Source organism: Rhea americana, unplaced genomic scaffold (genome assembly GCF_003343005.1).
Source record: "Rhea americana isolate MKP2758 unplaced genomic scaffold, rheAme1 scaffold_67, whole genome shotgun sequence".
Lineage (NCBI taxonomy): Eukaryota > Metazoa > Chordata > Aves > Rheiformes > Rheidae > Rhea > Rhea americana.
Genome location: NW_028186834.1, coordinates 1608512 through 1630917, shown reverse-complemented (window position 1 = coordinate 1630917; position 22406 = coordinate 1608512). Strand labels below are relative to the sequence as shown.

At 36.4% G+C, this 22406-nt stretch overlaps 1 protein-coding gene across 4 annotated transcripts in view; it reads left to right on the top strand.

The window, feature by feature from the left end:
• Positions 1-22406, top strand: part of LOC146586635 (uncharacterized) — a 170748-nt gene that overhangs the window by 67746 nt on the left and 80596 nt on the right. The window contains exon 1 of one of the 4 annotated variants that reach the window (XR_014897786.1): positions 2617-2653. The exons of the other annotated variants lie outside the window; for them this stretch is intronic. The gene's annotated coding sequence lies outside the window, so the exon portion shown is untranslated. Of the gene's footprint in view, positions 1-2616; positions 2654-22406 lie in introns of those variants that run through there. 4 annotated transcript variants of the gene reach the window in all.

The following is a 22406-nucleotide window of genomic DNA, read 5'->3' as shown; positions in this document are numbered from 1 at the left end:
GAAGCAAGTTAGAGATTTCAGAAATAGCAAGTCTGACATGTAAGGACTCAGGATAAGAACCTACATTCCAGCAACATTTCCCATTGTAAGATTTCCAAGATTTTGATGAGAGTTCAGAACAAAAGCTGCTCTGTCCCTCCTGGAGTTTACATCACCGGTTGTCTTATTATTCCTGATACTTTGCCAATCATATTATAAGCTTCTGGAAAGGGATGAAAAAGCAGCTTTTTTCCTTGATAGCAAAGACTAGAAAACACTATCTCTTCTCTCCTAGGGAAGTTTTTCTTTAACATTCATTTTAACTTGAAACTATATCTTAAGCAAGCACATGCTGCTGCAGTGGGAAAATAGGGATCACTTCCTTAGTTTACCACTTTACTAAATAGGAGAGCAAGGTGGCTCAAGAACCAGTGCTGATACAGAACTGATTCTTAAACAGGATCCAGTCAACTGCAGCTTAGGCTTGAAAAAGTACAGAGCCTATAGATGAAATCCTGGTCTTTTGAAGCTGGTGGCCTAAATCCCATTGATTTGAAGTGTGTATGTATGGGGGGGTAAGATGCAAGATTCCTGCAAGTTGAAAGTGTCCTTCATGCAATATGTTTGTAGGATGCAGCTCTCTGTCACAGAACTCGTAGAACAGACTCCTGTTTTCGTTGAGTTTTCATTCTCTTTTTTCCCCCCAGCTTAATCAAGCCTTCCGTTTAAAGAGTCTTTTTATGAATAAAGTTCTGTTGATTTCTTCCATTTTTTAGAATCAGCTTTTTAAGGCTCTTCTGATAGCTTTACTAAGGCAAAATTGCCCCTGAACATTCTCAGTATAAAGTGAGTAATTCTAGATTCTAATGTACTCAGTTTTCCTTAAATAAGGCTCCAGAGCTGCATTTATTATTAACATGAATGCTACCAGTCTTGATTGTACTATCAGGTCACAATCTGTAACAAAAGGGTATTTTAAAGCTCAAATTCAGGTATATCATGTACGAACTGAAGTGGAAAAGCTTTCACTGATTTTAAGTCTGATGAGAGAACCTTATTTTGAAAGTTTTTGCATATAAGCATTTAAAATTTTTAATGTTAAAAATTATATTTTATATTTAYATATATATGTTTATTATATATACTGCTTAAGTAAAATCATCTGTATAATTAATATAATTAATACAATCAAAATGAACAAGAGAAAAAATACCAAAGTTAGAGTATTTGAGACATTTTAAAATGTTAGCATTTCATCAAAAAACTCAAATATAACAATTGAACTCCCACTTGGTTTATGTCAGTTTTTCAAATTCAATTAACAGTACTGTCCACTGAGTCAGATGTGAAACTGAAAGCTGGTTCATGGGAGAAACAGGCATGTGAGTCAAATCTCTTTTTCCCAGTACCTAAACCAAAAATACACTTAAGTGCTGAACGGCTGAATTGCTGAGATAGTTTTCCCCAAGAAAAGTTCTATGAATTACAAAGGTACGATGAGAGAGACCATTAATAAAACTGTAAATATACCCTTAGCCATAGATACCATTGCATCTTCTTGCTAGTTTATGGCAGTGTATTCAATGAGAGTTACTTATTTAATACATATTCCCTGTCTATATATATTTATAGCTTCTTCTTTTTTTCTGTAGAGACTATGTTATCTTATATAATATGTATTTTATGTATAACATAAAGCAAGATTCCTTAATCAAAAAAGGAGCTAGTCTGATAATCATATATTTTTTTTTCTTTTTTGCTATCTATAATACAAAATATCTGTGAAGGTTGATAAAAATTGAGCAAATCTCACTGGGTTGCCCCACTAGCAGTCACAAGGCCACAAGGCTGAGATTATAAGCAGATTTCATAGCTGAATGTATATAAGGCTTATATTCATGTGTGTAAAGCTACAGAAGTATTAACAGAACTTTAAGGACAACTAAAATCATGATATTATGCTTTTCAGCAAATATATTCAAATCTTTACACTGTCATATAAAATACTAGAAGCAAGCAAAGAAATTGCTTTATTATGGTAATAAATTAACTTAAAAGAATGACTTAGAAGCCACAGGTCTGAATCATAAYGTTGACATTAATGATACAGGAAGGCTGTATTCCTTGTTTAATAGTGCAGGTTTCCAAAATATGAAATGTCATGCTAGCTATATGTTTCACAGACAGGAGATAAATGGGACTATGCAGCATGAAATATGAAGGACTGATGGAATCTGGTATGAGCACGTTGTAAAATTAGGAAGGTTAAAAAAAGTTATCACAGTAGATATGATTCATCATAAATAAATTTAGAGAAAATGAGATATTTGCAGAGCTTATTTCATTACATTGACCTTCTTTTCATCATACACTACTTAAATGTGTTGTTGAAGTGTGGCATAAGGCAYGTTTCAGCAAACAAAATTAAAGAAAAAGGTTCTGCTTTCAGACGTCATTCATTGGAGAAAGATTATATTAATGATATTAAACTCTTATGTATCATTTTAGTTGTAAATCTCAGTCTTCYGAGAAAATCATTATCTTTGTTTCATAGATTGTGAGATGAAGGCATAGAGAGTTACCCAACGGTGGTATGTTAAAGAATATGAAGTCAGGAGCAGGACTGAGAGGAAACTCTAGCTCTCTTAAACTCCATCTCAGCACAAGAGAAAAGGTACATATTTGTGTATTTCAAGTGCTTATGTTAAGTGTCATAGTACTATGAATATTATTACAATTAACAATTAACTAAGCAATAAGTCTGTGTACAATTYCATTGAGTCTGATAGGAGTCTTTAAAGGGCTGTTGGCATGGGGTCAGGTGAACCTCCTCCTCCTATTTTGTCATTATTATAATTACTCTTTGTTTGGGTAGTGTTTGCAATGTTCTGGGCAATTTCCCAACATAAAAGAAGGCAACATTTCCTTCCTTAAGAGGTTACATGATTAAAAAACAGACAAAAAGTTAAAGTGTAGAAAAGGTCAAAATAAAAGCAATTACGGTTTTAGCATCTTGTCACATTTATTGAATTTATTAAGACACTTAGTAATCTCCAAGAACCCCAATCCATAATCAGTCTAAAAGAAGGCTCACCCTATTTTTAATAGTTTAACCTGTTTGTGTGCAGGTAACTGTAGACTAATCCTAAGAAAATCATTTTTCACACTAACTTTTGTTTTGGGAGAATAACATGCAAACCCAACAGTTTTGGATGATATTTTAAAAGTGTGAATGGATGCTAATGTATTAAAAATACAAATCAGTGCATAGAGGTAAGACTACACATACAAGTAGATTATAGGTTAATAATCCRATTTATAATAAAACTGCGAAAGAGTAATACATTAAGAAATCAYAAATATTACAAGCCTTTATGCTGCCAATTCAAATTAAGTTTAGGTCAGTATCAACCAGATGTTACCATTTGATTGTTTTCACAAGTCCTATATTAAAGACATTTACTTGTCTTAATTTGTATGCTAGTTTCATGAAAACTATGACTGCAACAAAAATCTTACTAGTAGACTTCATGGATGCCATCAGTTGATTGTTGACTGAATTCAGGGACTTGGAAACTCTAATAACACTTTTGGGGAGATTCTACCTGCATATGTACCGGATCAGATGGGTTWGCATCCTTAGAAGCACTGCATTTAGATTAAAAAAATGAATGTTTATAAAATGTAGTTGTTAGAATAGGGCCAATAAAGTACAGTGTTTACCCTTCTGAGCATGGTGGTTTTTGGAAATTTGGAAATCAGTCAAGTATTTTGATATTAATTTTTATATATGTATATATGTAGGATAATGCTAATTWTAATACTGTATGCATATACATTTTACCTGTGTAGAGATATCTGGCCCTTCAGGGCTTGTATAAATTGTGATCCTAGCTCATACTAGTACAAACTTTTTAGCTGCTTTTCAGAAATTTGCTAACAGTCAAAGAGACCAGGCCTTCATCTGTTTCTCTTCTTATCCATACCTTAGACACTTTCCTCTGGTGATTATAGTAGGACTTACATACTTTATTAAAAGCTTCTTTGTAATTGTCACATGCAAAGATTTCTTTTTCTTTTTTTCCTGAGGACCACTTTCATAGATACTGTTTAAGCTTGTCTGTTACTCTTTCAGGTTGGTTATTAGCTGGGTCAAAGACATCAGAGTGAATTGTACTTTTGGTATCTGTTGYTTATGCTTGGAGTATATTCCAAGTGAAACAACTCTTGCAAGGCATATATGTTAAAATTTTTATACAGGGTCAGATTGTGGAAGGCTTCTAGTAGAAAATAAAGAATGTTCTGGCCACATGACACAAAACATTGATAAGTTTGAAAATAAACTGATTTTTCTGGTTCAAAAATATTCAAAAAGTTTGGTTGAGCTAACTTTGTACCAGCAAGCTCTCAGCCGGATTAGGTAGTATCTGCTTTCCTGCATCTGCTATAAAACCATGATAAAACTGTTAAGCAAATTATATATTGTGTACTCTACTTAAACCAATAGAAATACGATTGTGTGCTGAAGCCTGATCCACATCAAACTGGTTCTGTTGGGTGGTCTGGTATTAATGATTTTGAAACCTGGCCTAAGTTACAACCAAAGTAATGCCTATAGATTTTACAAAATTACGTTGCAGCTGCAGCAAATTCGGGTYAGCTAATTTTTAAAATAAATTTTAACATATTTAAAATGAACCTAATTATGAATACAGTGGTTTCAAATCATATTACCTGTTAGATCTCTAATGTAAACATTAAACCTCATGATAATGTTAAAAGTTAATTAGAGAAACCTATTTTTTACCACATTATTGCATTATTGTATCTTTAGCTGCCATAAAAGAACACACTTTTCTTGTTGCTAAACACATTAGAGAGATAAAACCAGAACCAGCAAGAAATAAACATCAGAAAGGGACAGTTTGTTTAGTATCACAATACCACACAGATAAAATCTAACAAACAAGAAAGACTGGAAAAGGGGGGAAAAGATCTTTCTAATTCTTTTATAAACAGAGTTAGTGAAAAGTACTTGATCAAAAATYTAAAAAATACAAAATCCCAATGCAAGATTAAAAATGCATAGAAATATAAAGCAACCAAGTAAGAAAAATAAAGAAAAAATGACAGGAAAAATTATAGTATTTTAATCGTGATTTTTTCCCATGTATTATATTTCTAAGTATTAATATATTCTAAATGAATTTCTTAAAATGAGTATTTAGCTATAGTTTGTTTTATTTTAAATTGACAGTTCACTTCCTAAGGATCTGTRTAGATTAGGGTTTATTTATAAACTGGAATAAAAATTGAACTTTTGAAATGTGATTTGCTCAGTTGTTAATAAATTTTGTTTTTTAAATTCACTCTGAGGTTTCACAATCAACTTGTGCAAGGCTTAGCTGTAGATTGTCATTGAAAGGGGTGTTTACAATCCTGCAGAAACTAACTGAAAATTAAGTATTTTTAGGGTTAGTTTTCAGTAAGATCAGTGAGCTGATCTTGTTTATCCTTTGGCTGTATGATCACCAGAGCCCACACAAGGGAARTGGTGGGAACACACAGCTGGAGATGAAAGGAAGGTTGGATTGCCCTTTTCAGGAGCCGTGCAGTCTTAGAGCAGCTTAAATTGACTGTGAAATCTCACTTTTAGTATAGAGAAGGATTTGCTGATTTACAGAGCAAGAAYATTTGCATTAATGTCTGATTTCTGCCTTATATAGATACAGATTTGGATACTTTTATTGAATTGAGTAGATTTAGAAGAGCTGGGAAGTGCTAGGAATATTTACAAAATAGGGAATATCAGTCTACCCATTGTAAGAGAAAAGTTATTTTGTTCAGTGATATATTAAACAGTTTTTGATTCTTCCATTTCAACTTTTATAAGTTTTCCATTTTTGCACAGGCTGAAAATTGCATCTGTTCCCRGAACACACAACATTCTGATTTAGCTTTGCCCATAGTATTTCCACAGCTCGCTGATGTTCATGCACAGGGTGAACATCCACAAGCAGGGTGGATTTCTTTGTTTGATGATTATCRGTACCTTGCTATTACTGGGGAGGACAAGGTATAGAGTAAGGYTTAAAAAGGACCTGGGCTTTGAGAATGTTTGTGTTTTTATCAAGGCTATGGGGCAAACATATAACTTCTACTTCAGTTTCTTCATTTGTAAGAGTAACAGTGCTTGATCTTGCATTAGCTTTCCCAGAAGGATCAGACTTTTGAAGCTCCACTGATTTAAAACAGAGCTAAGCTATTTTCCAATAGCCAAGCGACTAGTCCAAGCTGCATGGAGATGTCTGAAGATGAACAGTTCTGTGTATATCACTGATCTTGGTACACGACCGAGAAAGCCAACTAATGTTCCCTTGGTGTATGGCACATGATTCTGAAATGGCTTAGTCCTTTAACTACAAAAACTGTGCCTCAAGTTCTGTTAGATATTCTCCCCTCCTCAAAAACTTAATATCTTTATCCTCTAGGAACTTAATTTGCGTTACTACATGATTAGCAACGTTCTGCTGTAAATCAGTTCTGGTAAAGCTCTGGGTTCTACCCAGGCTAATTTCTCACTTAGTTAGTTGACATTTTAAAAAAACAGAACAGAAACTGAATTGTGTGTAGAAGCTTTCCCAGTGCCAATCTGCAGATCTGTCAAAAAGCTGCATTCTCATGATGCTTATATCCCTCCTCTGTTGACTTCTCTTTCCCGTAGAATTCTCTACTGGAAGCAAACATTACTGTATTTTTTGTTTCAACATTTAGATCTTACTGACTTTCCATCTGTCAGGGCCCTGGGCGCACTAAGAGGCCTTCAAGGCCCTGACCATCCCCACCTGGGACCTCCCCACTGCGCTCTGTCCAAGGGTGCAGCAGCCCCACATCAGCTCAGGGCTGGACCTTCACACTGCCCGAGCCATGTCAGAGGGGGGCTGGGCTCCAGCTCCACCACAGCCCTGCTTGGGCCTGGCCGTGGTCGCTGCTGATCTGGCTCCTACCTGGGGTCTGTCTTCCCAACCTGGCCTCAGACCTGTCTTGGCACTATGGACCTSCCTGGGTGCCTCTGGGAGGTGTCTGACACTGGTTGCCCTCAGCAGACCTGATCCTGACCCACACCTGCAGATTGGCCTCCCAGTTTGCCCTTGCTGGTGATCTGGGCTGCCCTGCTCGCCTKGCTGGGGGCAGTGGGGTGGACCTGGCCAGCAAGGCCCCTGCCCTGCTCCCCCTTGCTTGGGGAGCAGCCAGCCCTCGCTGCCCCGACACCGTCATCCGGGAATAGTGTTTTAGCTTTGAATCGTTGCTGCACCGTGTTCTCAGTTTGAGTTACCGTGGCTAATGCAGCTCGCTTACTTGTGATGTGAGAGGTAATGCTGCTCCGGTAGTTAGGTGTTTTAATCCYCGGCAGTTGTTAGATGGTGCTGTTTTCTTATCCCCTGGAATGACTGCTATTGTTAATCTCTGCTAAAATACTGTTTTAAAAATAATTATAACTATTGTAAAGCAGACAGTGATTTCAGCTATTCAAACATATCTTAAAGTGAGTTCGGATCATGGAATAACTGGATATTTTGCCATCTCRTACTTCTTTGAGGGAGGTCTGTTTTCATAGTAATTTCGCATAAAACTAAATGCATGTTAATTATRTTTATTAAATGTGCCCCAAATTTCCTTTGGCCTGTCAATAGCTATCTGATACAACTATTTCTAGGGGAAAAAAATAATTTGGTAAATGGACAGTCTCCTTGGACAGTAAAGTTGAATGTTTAATTAAATTATTGAATTATTCTAACTGCAATATTGGTTTTCTTATTTAAACTTACTGTTGGAAGCACAATTTATGCTCTTTTAACTGGATTTTCCTTTACATCTACATTAAATCTTGATTTTAGAAAAGATTTGGTGCAAAATTAATATTTTACATGCACATCTAGCTTGAGTAGTCTGAGATTTCTTGCCTTCGAAAGAGAAGCAACACTTGAGTGAGAGCTTCCCTGTCACCTTCTTGCGTCTCCTTTTGTTTATCTGACACCTTTGTGAGACATTTGGAATCCTCTGGCTCRACACGAAACATTTGCTTGGCAGGTTGGGCCTGGCCTCTGCTTCCTGCGACGGACAGAACACGTGAGAAAAAYGAGCTGTTGGACACGTCTAATTGTGTCCTCTGTTCCCGGGGAGTTTAGCTCTTCTGATTTAGTAACTCAAAAAAATTACTCTCCCTACCCGTGAAAAAGAGTAGCTCCAACTTCAGACAGTGAAGAGCACTTCAATCTCAAATTAGAAGAAAATCGCATACTGCTGCTGTTGTCTAAGCACTGTTGTTCAATGCTTAGTACCTTACGCTCCTGCTCATTTTTTCTGCTTTCTGTGTGGTTTACATTGGGATTTGAAGCCAACTGTGAAGTGTGCTTTATGCTATAAATATGCCTAGCAACAGTACAGTCTAAATTATGCCATTTCAGATACAACAGCTTGAGCAAGCTTTCTGTAGTTATAAAAAGTACATCTATGAAGTTTATGAAGGTGCACAGCATTTTATTTTGAGGAAGGATGCAAAGAGAAAATAAGGAAAAATACTTGACATCAGAAAATTCAACAGTGCTTACATGTGCTTGGGTGTTCATTCATTTTATGTAAGGGAAAAAGCTGGACAAASCTGCTCAAATCATTGGAAAATGTCATCAGATTGTATTTTCTTCATGTTTTAGATAGATGCATGCTTAAAACTTTCACTGTTGTTCAGTGCATGGAAAGGTACCTATTCCTGTTATTCTGAGTAGGCAAGTCCATAGCTTGTGTCTTTCATATCACTTTTTTTCTACTGTAAAGATTCATATTTTCCCTAAGACTCTATTCTTCTAGCTACATGTTGTGAGATAGCTGAGATCATCTTATGGAGAGAAGCATTTTGAGAGACTGGGGAACATGTTAGTAAATGCCCGCAGGGCGGGTCTGCCTGTCTGCTAGTTATTGAAAGGCTCCATTTGGCCAAGTGATGGATAGGGGTGTTTTTCTAGTTGGAAGGTTCTGGGCTCAAATCATGCTGGCACTTGGAAGGAACAGCCTCTCAAAGGGGACCGTATCTTCCTCGTTTGCACGGTCTGGCCTGAGAAGCGCAGTCATCACAGAAATGCAACTACGAAAGGGCCGTGTTTGRTCCTGGGAGAGTCCCTGGTTTCACCTGCACGCTGTGAAGCATGGTTTTTGGAGTGCTTTCGTACGAGAGAGAGAGCTTGCAGAGGGCTGGCAGCGGGCGTTGAGGTGGGCGACGGAGGGCTGGTGAGATTCTGTTGCCACACAGTGACCRGAGGCCTGCAGTGAGCAGGAGCCCTAAGTGGCCTGACAGAGTTGTCTGCTGTTTATGCTGACTTTATGGTTTAAAATTTGAACTTTTTGTTAAGATGAGGTTTATTTTGATAATTTGTGCACCGGGTGTAGCAAAATAATATTCTCTATTTATTTTATATATGACAAAAACAGCCACCAGTGGTCTCAAATAAGTGTAAAAAATACATGTGCATACAAGTGTGTATGTATATGCATGTTTGAGGATAAAGAATAAATCATAATTTATGAGGTAATCATCTGTATGTAGTATCTCTGTGTGCATGAGTATGTGTAAAAGCCTATACTTAACTATATAATAATACTGAATTATATTTAAGCCACCCTAATAGAGTATGACTGCAAATCAAACTTCTGTATTCATATGTAATAATATATGAAATGACTGCAGACCTCTAAAACAACTTTAGTACCAAATACCTCTGGAATGTACTATTTGTGTACCTATCACTCCTGAACAAGGACCCTTTGCAGTGTAATGTTGATCTAAGAGTTACCTTTGAGTTGTATGGCCTACACACTGACTGTGTACAGATCTTGAGGATTAGAAGTACATGATTAGAAAATGCTGAAAACACTAGAAAAATAGGATTAGAATTCCTAATTTATCTAGTGACAARCTTTTTAATTTTTTTTCTAAAATGATGTTTAATAGACTATCATTGCAGCTAATCACAGAGGATGAGGTCTCTGCCCGGTAATAGTAATTTTCTCTTCCTAAATATTTCTAATCTCGTTGTGCCAAGTCATGTATGATACAGAACATTCTGTGTTAATTCTCCCTGATATGATCTAGAACACATACAAGACATATTTGACCAATTTTGTAAACCCTCACTGTGAAAAAGAAAGAAGAGATGAGTTTGTGGAGAAGAATGAGCAAATTGAAATTGCAAATTCAGGAAACAGTTTTGCAACTTCAATTACTTGAGTGAGGAAACAAATTGAAGCAGTGTCACAATGCAGGTTGCAAAATACAAAAGCACCAAACATTAGTAAAAATAAAGCTAACATTCATTAAGTCCATTTATGGACTTTGCCAATTCATTTTCTTTCTTTTTCCCAAAGATCTGTTTTTTTTTAACTTAAGTAGAATTATGTGAAAGAAAGTTTTAAAGCAAGATAACAGAATATATCAAAAAARTTTTACAGAAACTATAGAAACTGTACTAATTACATGTATTGAAGAATGCAAAGCTAGACATTTAACTAGGATACACTAAATTTGACTTAATACTTTACTGAGATGTTTTCCAGCACGTTCATTTAGCTTAATACAATTCAACAGATAGAGTGATGGCCTAGGATCAATTTGTTTTATATTTGATCTGAATACTTGCACCCAACCTTAAAAAGGTTTGCTAGGCAATGAATATCCTGTTTCGGAGTAGTGTGTTTGGTTTTCAGAGATTTGTGCATCAACAGTTTCACTAGAGATCAATGTAAATGCTGGTGCAGATTWTCACACATTTAACTGGCTCACTATTGCCTTGTGTTCCCTTGCCATGCTAATATATCACAAAATAATGCAATATTGTATTTGCCCTGGCAAAATAAATAGTAAATAGTGGCAGTAAAATTGCCTCTGAAAACCRGGTCCATCATCTTAAAGATTGGCACATAAAGCTTAGTATGAAGAGCGCTGGATAATCTTGATAATGCAGACCTTATCCTGTGAGCTCCTTAGTTTTTCATTTGCAAAATACTGATGATAGTGGTAGCTTAATTATTCCTGTCATTTTTGCATTTCCTTTAGTTACTTTGAAATTTATAGTTTAAAAWTTTGTTATTAATGGTGGTGGCATGTGATAATGGCCTCTGTGTAGTATAGAAACTATTAGCAGAAAGAAAGCTTTTGGAAAGCTTCTAGATTTGGAGCCATGTGGTTTGYAATATGGGCAGCTGTCAGATGATTTAGCAGTACTTTTCTAGGGTTTCAAATGTTAATACCTTTTTTTCATGAAGAAATTGCCAAAATTAAGATGAAATGAGGAATTCAATGAAGAGAAAGCTTTTTGTAATTTCTGTATTTTAATTCAGTCTTTTCTGTGTTAAGTTTTCTTTTTCTGTTTTTTTTTTTGTAGCTTGAAGGAACTTATCCACATGCTTAAATAGTAGTTAATCCAACAAAACATACCATGTATTAATGTGCTTAAGCCCTATATTCTTCAGTGGGTCATTAGTGCATGTTTAAGCAAAGCACTGACTTCATTCAGAATTTTGGAAAGGGTAGGCACTCTTCTAACATGCTATATTATCTGAGATTCATTTGGTATAAAAAGGGCAAGGGTGTAAACAGAAGAAGCTGCAATGAAGAAAAGGCAAACAAAACAGAAAGGARCTTCAAAGAGAAAGTCTTCCAAACACCATCTGTGGAAAACAGCAAAATTATTTGTGTGGTAAAATAAAGCATTGGGTCACCTGTGATCTACTGAAGGTGTGTGACTGAAAATCTTACCTTACTGCTTTGAGTTGTGTGTTCAGTGCCTTTCTAAGCAGGTTTAAGTAAGCATTGCATTACATAGCAGAATCACATTAGGAGTCATAATCATCACTTTAAAATGTTCCTGGAAAACTTAAATTGTCTTATAATTCTTTAAAAATATCTATAGTAGTTGCTGTGATTAATACTGCTATATTCAAATGCTACTTCAGGAGTTTTTGAAGATTACATCGATGGCTAAACTTCTCATTTCACTAGTTTAGCTCTATACAATTTGAATGCAGTTATTGATGACGTGCCCTGGTGTAACTGGAAAAAAATTAGATTCTGTGTCTTTGATGAAAGGTTTTCAAGTATTGAGATGAAAAACATTATATAAGTACTTAAATTGTAAACCCCCGAGAGAGACCATTACTTTGCTTTGTTTCGCTTAGTTTTCATGTACCAGCAGGGTTTCTAAGCCCTATAGTGAAACAGCAACAGCAGCATCACTAGCGATTTGGGTTTTTCTGCTAGTAAAAAGCTGCTGTAATACCTGTGCAAATCTGGGCATAAGTGTATTTTTCTTGTTTTGTTTTGCTTTAGTTTTATGTAATCTCATATGGTAATAATGTCAAAGCATTTTTTTATTTCTGAATATATTGTTGTTTTCATAAAATTGAGGAGTTGCTGGAGGAAGCTAAAGGGATTTTTAAAATTTGACAATAAAAATACTTCAAATATTTTATAGTTGGTGACACCTGAAAATATTAATGTAATTTTTWAAAAAAAAATCTCACTTGTTTTGCAACATGGATTCTGAAAGCTTACTTTGGACTTCAGATTGAAAAGGGAAAATTAGCCTATTTCAGTTCTTGTTCTCAAGATCAGTTGGATATCTGAATTGAAACTGTTGAGGGAAACCCAAATACTTCCCTTCATCTTCTCCCTTCTGTATGAAGCCAGTTAGTGTCAGAAGACAAAACACTGTGTTTGTTTTTACATTCTAAAATTTGTAATGTATTTTGTGTTGCATATTATTGCCTGGCTTAAAATCTGAAACATTAATTTTAGACTGTATTTATAATAAATTCTGCTCCTCACTTCTCCCAATTTCAGGAGCCTTTCTAAGTTTCCTACCATTTTCCATAGAAAGGCCTTCTTTGGTTCTAATTCTTCAGATATTTTTAGGGTTTTTATTTATTTGCCTATTCGGACTTTCCAGCATTTTGTACTCACTTTTTATTTTAAGTCATTGCACAGTGTGTAGTGTTGTAAAGAATTAAGTCCTTTATTCTGCTTTATAATGGAATAGTTTGATATATTATAAATCTTGTAACATACTATGACAATGGTCGTTGATTGGTTTTCTTGCTTCTAATGGGCTACTGAGCTTTCAAGGTGCAAATTTCCATTTATGGTTAATGCAGAATTAGTATTATTGTTGGCATTTCTAGGTGTTGCAAACACTGGTAGTCCTGGTCAGGACATTGAGTTTGAGCCCCACATATTGATTCCTTGAACTCAGGAGCTTCCTGGACTGGTGTCCTCCGATTCTTGTAAACTCYGCTTGGAGTACCTTTACTTGGAGTTTGCAAGCTGGAGGAGCACAAGTGAGCAGGCACTACAGATGGCCATTTCTGTGGCAGAATGGCAGAGAGGATGGCAATCAAATGTGCATGAACAACTTCTGCAACAGTAAAAATACGRGGCAGAAATTTTGAGCAATGTAAAGCCAAAAAATGTTTTTTGCAAAGGCTTTCCTGGCATTCCTGGTTAGCTGACTGCTGAGGCAGCAGTGGTGCTGGTGCTGCTTCCCAGATTCCACAGGAGCTTAAGCATATTAATGATAAAGCGAAGGTCCCAATTTTGTGACTGTGCTGATTTCTGTATTWCTTCAGTGCTATACAGTGATTGAAGCAAAAAGATACACAGACTTTATAAAACTAAACTTGATCGAACCTAATACTACTTTTGAATACTCTGGGCAGAGACTGTAGTTTTAGAAGATGTGTAGTGTTCTTCTGTACATAGTTTTTACTCTGGGTCATGAAGCCAATCTTTTTGTTTGTGATTCTTCGGTTAGTGTCTATCCCCAGACTGCTAGGAAAGGGATGCTTTTGGTGTGCGTGTCTCTCTGAATTTTAAAATCTTGATACTAACAGCTGGCTTCTCGATCCTGCTTCTCAGAAAATTCTGTCTGCAAACTATAGTCCACTTACTTCTGCAGAGAAAATCCGTTTTATACAGGGTATGTAGATGCAGTTAATACTAGCACTTTTTTCTCTACAGACACAATGGGTGGAATGAATAGTGACCAGCTCTTCTTCAAGAGAGAGGTGGAAACTACCATTCAATCTTCTGAGCATGAGGCTATGAGTCAGATCATAGCAAAGGAAAGTTAGCTGTAAGACACAAGGATGCGGAGAGTTCATTAAACGAAGCTGCAATACATATCTGGTGATTAGACAATACCCAGATTATCTCAGTAGGAGCTTGGGGACTAATTATATTCCAAGAGAAATTGAATGAAAATGAATAACTTCCATTATTTCCTGCCGGAACTGGGACAACTTTAGGATAACTGCTGCATCTCTAGTGCAGAATCCAGCTCTCCTGTTTTTAGGCATCTGCATAGATCATGGCTCTTGCTATGAGTTTGAGGTTTAAACTGTCCTGGATTAAAACAACGGGTTTGGAAAGGTTGCAGTTCAAGAGAGAATGGAGCTGAATTATTCTGTGTAGTGCTGAGGTAAAGGGCCACGTTTTCTCTTGGTTGCTCAGATGTAGATCTCATAGGACTCCATTAGCTTCAGGAGCGTCATTCCTGATTTACAGAGCTGGCRTCTATACTAGGTTTCAGACTTTTTATCTAATGGCTTATTGTGTCCCTAATTTGAAAACCTCATTCAGCTGTAGACAAATGTACTTGTCTATATATGGTTAGTGGGGAAACATGATCCCCAGAAGGTAACAGCAATAAACTGAGGGCAGTTGTTGGGGAAATGGCTGGGGAGTTATGATGCAAACAGGATGTGATATATTTCTGGATGTGGGCAGTAAAGGCTGCTATGAGTGTGCAGAATATGCTAGAGATCAGCTGCATTGAGAAGCAGGTCACCAGAAATGTAAAAATTATTTTAAGAGAGATTATCAGAGCACCAGAAAAGGATGSCTAGCAGAGTAGGGACTATAGCAATATTCTGGAGCTAAGAGGGAACTAAAATCAAGGTTTAGAGAAACCAAAGAATAAGGATGATCAAAACCCAGGGCTTTTGAATGGACCAGGTAAAAGAGCCTAAGGCGGTTAAACATCCTGCTAGAATTAGCTTTCACTTTACAGTGTATGTTTACTGTTTATGAGAATGTATGTGGCTTTGGAATACTGTTGCTAATTTATCAAAAATTCTTAACTCAGTTTTTCTATAAACATTTATATTATCAGTTTGTTTATATTTTATATCTCACAATGACATTTGGCTTTGCCAAATGTAACTCAGAGGAACTTTATTATTTTTGTATTGTTTGTGGTATGAGCATGAACTTTGACTTCCTGCCTTCCAATTTAGCTTAGTGTCTAGCTTTCTGCTGTCTGGGTCACTCATGTTACAGCTGGAGCTTCCTGTTTTCAAACTCGTATCAGCCAACCATGTAAACCTGAGGGTCAGCTCGTTCAGAAATGATGCATGATTCCAGTCACTTGTTTGCTGAAATAAATTAGATTTACGTAATGAAAGCTGTCAGGTGCTGTATCAATCTTCTGCAGTAGTCAAAGTACTTTCCTATTTACAATTCTTGTTTCTTGATGTGCAGCCACTTAAAAAATAGTTAAACTATTTCTCTGAGAGGACAACTGAAACTTCATTCAGACAAAACTCCCATTGATTTTAGTGGACCAGATAATAAAAAGCCAGTAGCTATGAAAATTTCACTTGGAGGCAGAGGGTATTGTCTGTAGGTAAAATCTTGAGTGAAATAGTGATCACTTGGGTCCGGTTGTATACTCCACATATGCAGGTGAAGATGGCCATCTAGGTATATGTTTCTGGAAGATGTGCCACACCACCCTGGAAGCTAGAGCTTCCAAGAGAGATTTTATTTTTTTTTAGGAAACAAGAAATGATATGGCCTGGCTCTAAAAGGAAACTCTATACCTGTTTCTGTATGGATAACTCTCATTAGCCACTGTGAGTTCGCCAGATCCATTTCTGCAGGAGTGGTAAGACCAGTTCAGATGGCATTTTAAAGGAAGACTCTTCATAGGTGACTGCTGGAGATTTTCTCATTTTTCCCTTGCTGAGAATTCTCAAGGGCAACTTATGTTGTCTTTGTATCAGTTGTGAATATTACAGTTTCTCAGAGTAGCTTTTTGAAGCTATTATTTCTAAAATAATAACAACAATACCAACCACAAGTGTTAAGCTTCCCTCCCTTGCCAGTCAGTCTTCAAAGAATCATGAGATCAAATTAGATCATGAGAATTTGAAGCTGCCGTGTATTTGAAGTTCTTTTTATTTGACTTCTTGTTTTTGCATCTTTAGGATACATGCAAGTCACACTGGCAAGCATTCCTCCAAAAAGGTCACATGCTGACCCAGAATTACATCAGCTGAGACTTGAAAAAAAACATAAAGCAATATGTTACATGCAATAAAATYGTGAGAGTTAGCAACACTGTTGCAGATGGAGTACACTCAAAACTGGCTTGCTCTTCCTTTTCTCATTCAGCACAAAAAAAAAAGTGTTTGGAACATTCAAGTATTGTTTTTATTTATAATTAAGGAACCTTTGCAGAGCTCCAACAGCGTAGAAGGGCCTGTAAGTGCATTGAAATTACATTTAGGCTAGGACAATGTGATAAGAATCATTTCTACTGAATTTTCTGTCCATTTAGGTTTTCTGATCACAGCTACGGGGTGACCTGTCTTTGACTAGTAGGCTAGCTATTTTACCTCAGTAAAATGTGTATGCCTTCCTCATATCTCAAATATTCTTTGCCAATATGAAGTTTCTCCTAATCAGTGTAATTGTCTCTATTCTGTTTTATTTTAATGCATTTGGATTGTCAAAGCAAATGTTGTACTCAGAGTGTGAGTAATACTGGTGGAAATAACWGGGTGGCAGATGACCATGAGGAGAATCATTTAAAAGTAAAGTTATCAAGCTACAGGAACAAGCAAAAATCTACCCTGATTATAGGAATTTACCATTCAAATTGCTTGTCAGACAGTAGTGAAAAACAAAAATTCCAGAGAAACTGTATTGAAACACCTGTATGTAAAGACTAGACAAACTTTATTTATTACATCTTCTTTTAACTCATATTCATTAAAGGTGAATCAGAGGTTTATGCATCTCTGAGTTGGCCAAACATCAGTCTTGAGTATGAATTTTATGTTTTTATAGACATAGCTTTTTACTTTCACCAGCTTTCCTATGAGTTCATTTTGTATGTATGAGCTTAGAAGAAATTGCAAAGCTGAAATTTATCTTGCAACTTTTAAAAGAGTTAGTTTGTTTTAGGCAGGTATAGGACWGCCCCATGTTAGAATTCTCCATGAGGGAGAGTGCTGGTGGTCTATCTTAGAGACACCCTTGTATTGCCCTCAGCACCAGAGGCCCTTCCCAACATGCCTTAAACCTTGTGTCCTTTGTCTGTCACACAAGGCTCATTTTCACTCTCAGCATGTTTCCTGGGAGAAATAGTGCGCACAGTGTACTCATCAGTCAGGCTTTTACTATGTAAACATACAGATATGCCCATACATCCACATCCATGTGCGCCCACACACCCATGCACAGACACACAAACATATATACAGAAAGATATAGACACACACAAGTATGCACAGTGATCTGTCTTCGTGCTAGAGTAAACACAGTGAGAAAAGCGCATTTTAAACATGGAGAAGATAAGCACATTTTCATTCTTGAGGGAATTCATTCTTCAGGCCTGTACCAGCAATTGAGAATATTCTTACTCCAGAACAGATGAATAAGTAACATTGTTATGATAAAATTCTAAGCCATGAAGCTGTCAACCATAGTCTTTACCTGAAGATGTATGAAATAATTTATATATCTTGCTAGCAGACTGTGGAGCATCATATGATTAAAATGAATGATCCTGAACTTTCTTCATCATTCTCCTGGATGTCAGGGTAGAACATGTTTAATACATTCATGAGAGTCTCTGATTCAGAAAACATATGTTGCTGTATTTTGAATTATTAGTATTTCTTGAGGGTTAACACCTTCATGTACAGAGACACTGCATTCTTATAACTTAATTGGTAGGTGGCAAAGAGCAGCCTCTCTAGTTTGAGCCTAGAGAAGGATCATGTAGGGTGTTACATTTAGCACTGGAGGTGTTCTTAGCTATGAGTTTTCTGTGTGTTTGCAGTTGGGGTGATGCACTCTACAGTCAATCATACTATTGGCATGGAAGCAAGTTTGTCACCTGTTGGAAACCAGTGTTGAAGTCATGCATCAAACACCACACAGTGTGCTCCACATGAAGTATAGATGCAAGGTAACTCCCTCAAGAGGAAAGTGCATCTTCTCTGAGGGTGCTCTTCCAGTAGTTTGCTCTCTACTTGTGTGAGATTTTGTTAGTAACCAGAACATCATTGTGATGATGGGATTGATGCATTTGGGGCAGACTACAGTCCAGCCAGTGCTTCATAGGTAGGTGCTGAAGTGTTCCAAAGCGTTTGCCTTTAGAGGACTTTTTGTGAAGCTTTCTGAAATCAGTAAAATCCTGCCAGCATCAAAGGTGAGAGTATGACAGAGGCACTGAAAGCGGTAAGAGATGGACTGGCCAAAACATCTGGCTATTTATAATGGATGGGACTGTTACAGGATATATGTGACAACTGTATGCCATAACAGAAATGCATGTTCTCAAATAGCAGTATCTGTAACCTCTCCATGATCCTTTTGCTGGGTGATTACTGTTGCCATGTAAGACATTAAGTAGTGATAGAGGTGTGATCTGTGTAAGATTCAGATGCTTACCGAGGCAGATTAAGAGCTCAGCATCTGTGCTTTTAGAACATACCTGGTTTTCTTCAAAGGTTTTTGTGACATTAGTGTTTTTAATTTCAATTAATATTATAATTAATTAAGTACATGAACTATACCGTAGTTCTCTAGCCACTGCAGAACTTGGGTTGATGGTAAAGTAGCATTGAATTCCTTGTCTTCCTTTTATTTTGATTTGTAGTGATCTCCCATGAAAGTTAGGTCTCAGTTAAAGCTTAAAATTATTAGCTCAGAAAAGATGTTCAAGAAATTGGGATCTTCAAGGTGCAGTGACAATTTGCGCATGCTCCTGCCTTGCTACACCGGAAATTATATATACTGTTAATCTGCTTGCCTTTAGGAATCCTCAGTAACCTGAGTGAGCTCCATAACTCTTCTTTGAAGTTTCTTCTGTATCTGTGGTGATTATTTGAAATACTGAGTCTTGTTTGTAGTTTAGTTAGCTTAGGCTTCTCAAGTGCTATGCTTCTGTGCGAATAGTGATGCAGGTTCTCCATGTGCAGAATGAGTACAAATAAGAGCTCCAGTAGCTGTAGGAAATGTTCTGTGTAATTTTTTTGTTTGTTTGTTTCTGTCTTCAGAGATTACGTACAATAACAAAGATTTTTAAAACCTTTCCTTCTTTCTTGGATAACTACAAGGAAGAGGTATCTTTAAAGGTGAAAAGAAGTAAGAAAGACCAACACTAGGTAGCACTCAGTTCTGGATATTGATTCAAAATCACTTTAAATTCTGCTGACCACAGAAAGCCTGCTGCCAGCTGAATTTGTACTTACGACAGATTCTGTACAAACTTCCTCATATTCAGTTCATGTGAGGAGGGAAAGCAGCTGGAGCTTGTGTGGTTTACTGAGTAGGCAAGTCCCGAGTGCTGGAGCCAGGGAGTATCCTGGATTTAATCTGGGCTCAAGATTCTGACTCATTACGTGACCCTGAGCAAATCACTTGACCTTCTTGAGCTTCTGCCAGCTCAGCTGGAAAATTAGGTAAAAAGCAAAGACTGCAGTGAAAGCCTGTTTCTTCTGTAACTGAACTAGATAGATGAAATGAAAGGAGAAAACTTACAGTGTTTGCCTACACTTACGCTATTGATACCAATGGGAGCAATAGGAGGAGTCAAATGTTGAATGTTTTTTTCTAGCTCGGTATAGTCTTTCATAATAAGTAGCATTTCACTGGAAACACCCTGTTACAAATACGTTAAAATAAAGCAGTTCAATGTGCCGTGATTACCAGGTGCTGTCCATGAGTGTGACGTTTACAGTCACAATCTTTTTTTCTGCTTTTACATTTCCTCTTGTTCCCTCACTTTGACACAGCATTTGATGGCACTCCATTCCTTTTATATTCCTTTGAATAAGGTTTTTAAGAAAAAGGCCTTAATTGGGACTTGAAGAGCCTTGGAAATTAATTAACCACAATGGAAGATGATGTTAAATGGGTAGAAAAGGGCTCTGATGTTAAGACTCTCAGGCTGTTATCCCTAGTTCTGCCACTATTAAACACTGGGCCTCTATTTTTATCTTACCTATCTATAAAATGTTTGCAATGAGATATTGTCTAACGTGGTGAAGTTAGGAGTACTTGGAGATGTTAAGACTAAATACCCAATAAAAAAACAAAAATTTTTTGGGGGGTGGGGTTGTTATGAGCTATTTGTAAATTTGTGACAAAAATAATAGCCATGGTAATATTCAGATTGKTTTTTTTTAACGCCTTTAGAAGGGAAGATCAGAGAAAGAGGTGGTAATTGAAAGGAGAAGAAAGGAATAAAGTATAGCCTGAGTAGGAATTGAAAACAGAAAAAAGAAAAGATTTTCTTTATATACCTTCTCCACCCATGTCCCCAAAGCTCCTTTAAAAACTGTCATTCTGGAACAAACTGTTACAGTTCTCGTTACATCACAGGCAATTTGGTGAAATTTGTTACAATGTCACTATAGTCTCCAAATGACTTCAAGTCTCATAATTCACATTGGTTTTATGATTTTTCATAACAAATGTGTACAAACACATTGTTTTTCATAACAAAAGGTAYAAATGATTCATTAAAAACTGTAAACAACCAAGTTTGTTTGACCATACATTAAGAATTCAAGAGTGACTTGACTTAGTCCTGGTTGTAGTTTTATTGCATTCTATTTTATTTTTATTACCATGCTACAGAAAAACATGTTCATATTACTGAAATCCATCTGAGAGAGATCTTATTACCTGAAAAAATGGGTCTTTTTTTTTTTTTTTTTTTTTTTTTTTTTTTTTTTTTTTTTTTTACTTCAAAGGTAATCCTTTTCAAGTCTGCAAATGGTTTAGGGCCTGCCACATAAACACCACTTTTATATTTGTTTTCCAAGAATGGCTATGTCAGAAAACCTCATCTTCCACAATGCTCTTTGGTTTACATGATTTTTCTTTTTCTATTCAAAAATGCTTGACTATTAACTATATTTTTTTTCCACTGGTGCAAAGCAAACTCTGGCCACTCATGTCTTTTAAAATGTTTTAACTGGGTATAAGGGAATTTTATTTCTATTATTACTAAATCTGGCACATTTTCTCTATTTAGCATTAAAGAAGTAGTTTTCTCATGTGTTCTTTGCAGTTAGTCTGTGAGCCTGAAATTATTTAGTTTTTTTTTTTTTTTTGGCTCAGAACATCTGTAATGTCTCTGGCAGGCTTCAGCCAGATTCAGACTACCTGTGGGATAGGTGAGAGGAAATCTGAACCTAGAACTAAATCCTCTCCTACATAAACCTCTGTCTTTGAAATGGAAGTAAAACTTTAATCTGAGCTTTGGAGCGAAGTGGATATTTGAAAACAGGATTGAGGTCTCGATTTCATAGACTGATCCTGTCTTGCTGATTTGAATCGTCCTATAGTTAACACTGAAGTTATTTTCATTAGGGTACTGCGGGAAACTGTTTCTGATTCAGTCTGATTCATCATGCCCAGACTTCTTTCTCATGACTGATTAAACAAAACACCATTTACTATGTGCGCCCGTTACTATGGTTACCATAAACATTGAACATCAATGAAACTGATTAGAAATTGCAATTCTTTATATTCAAACCATATCTTTTGTGTGCAGACTTTTTGCTACATTTTGATTCATGAGAGCTTTGGGAAAGCAGTCTCTAAATTTGCTCTCGAAAGTACTTATGGCCATAGGTGCACACTAGTAATTTGTATGTGCAAATTAGCATTTTCAGAAGAAGCAAACAAAGGCAAATCRTTTGTTTAAGATGTGGATCTGGGAAGCCTGAGTTCTTTCCCAGATTCAAACACAAACATCTTGTTTGGCCTTGGACCTTGTCACATAAAGATTTTTTTTTCTTTTTTTTTTGAAAGGCCTGTACATTTGGGAACTTCTGTTTTCAGGCACAAAAGGTACTTTAAGCCTGTTTTATTGAGATAGTCTGTGTATCTGTGATTTTAGTTGTAGCTTGTGAGAAACTTTGATTGTTTCCAACTCTAAAAATCATGTCTTAAGTAAAAATAAGTTAACATTTTTGTGAGAGTGAAATAGCATTAATACTTTGTTTTCATGTAATAGCCCACCACACAGAACTTTTTTTTCACTTCCTTTTTCTGAGCTAGTGATGAGATT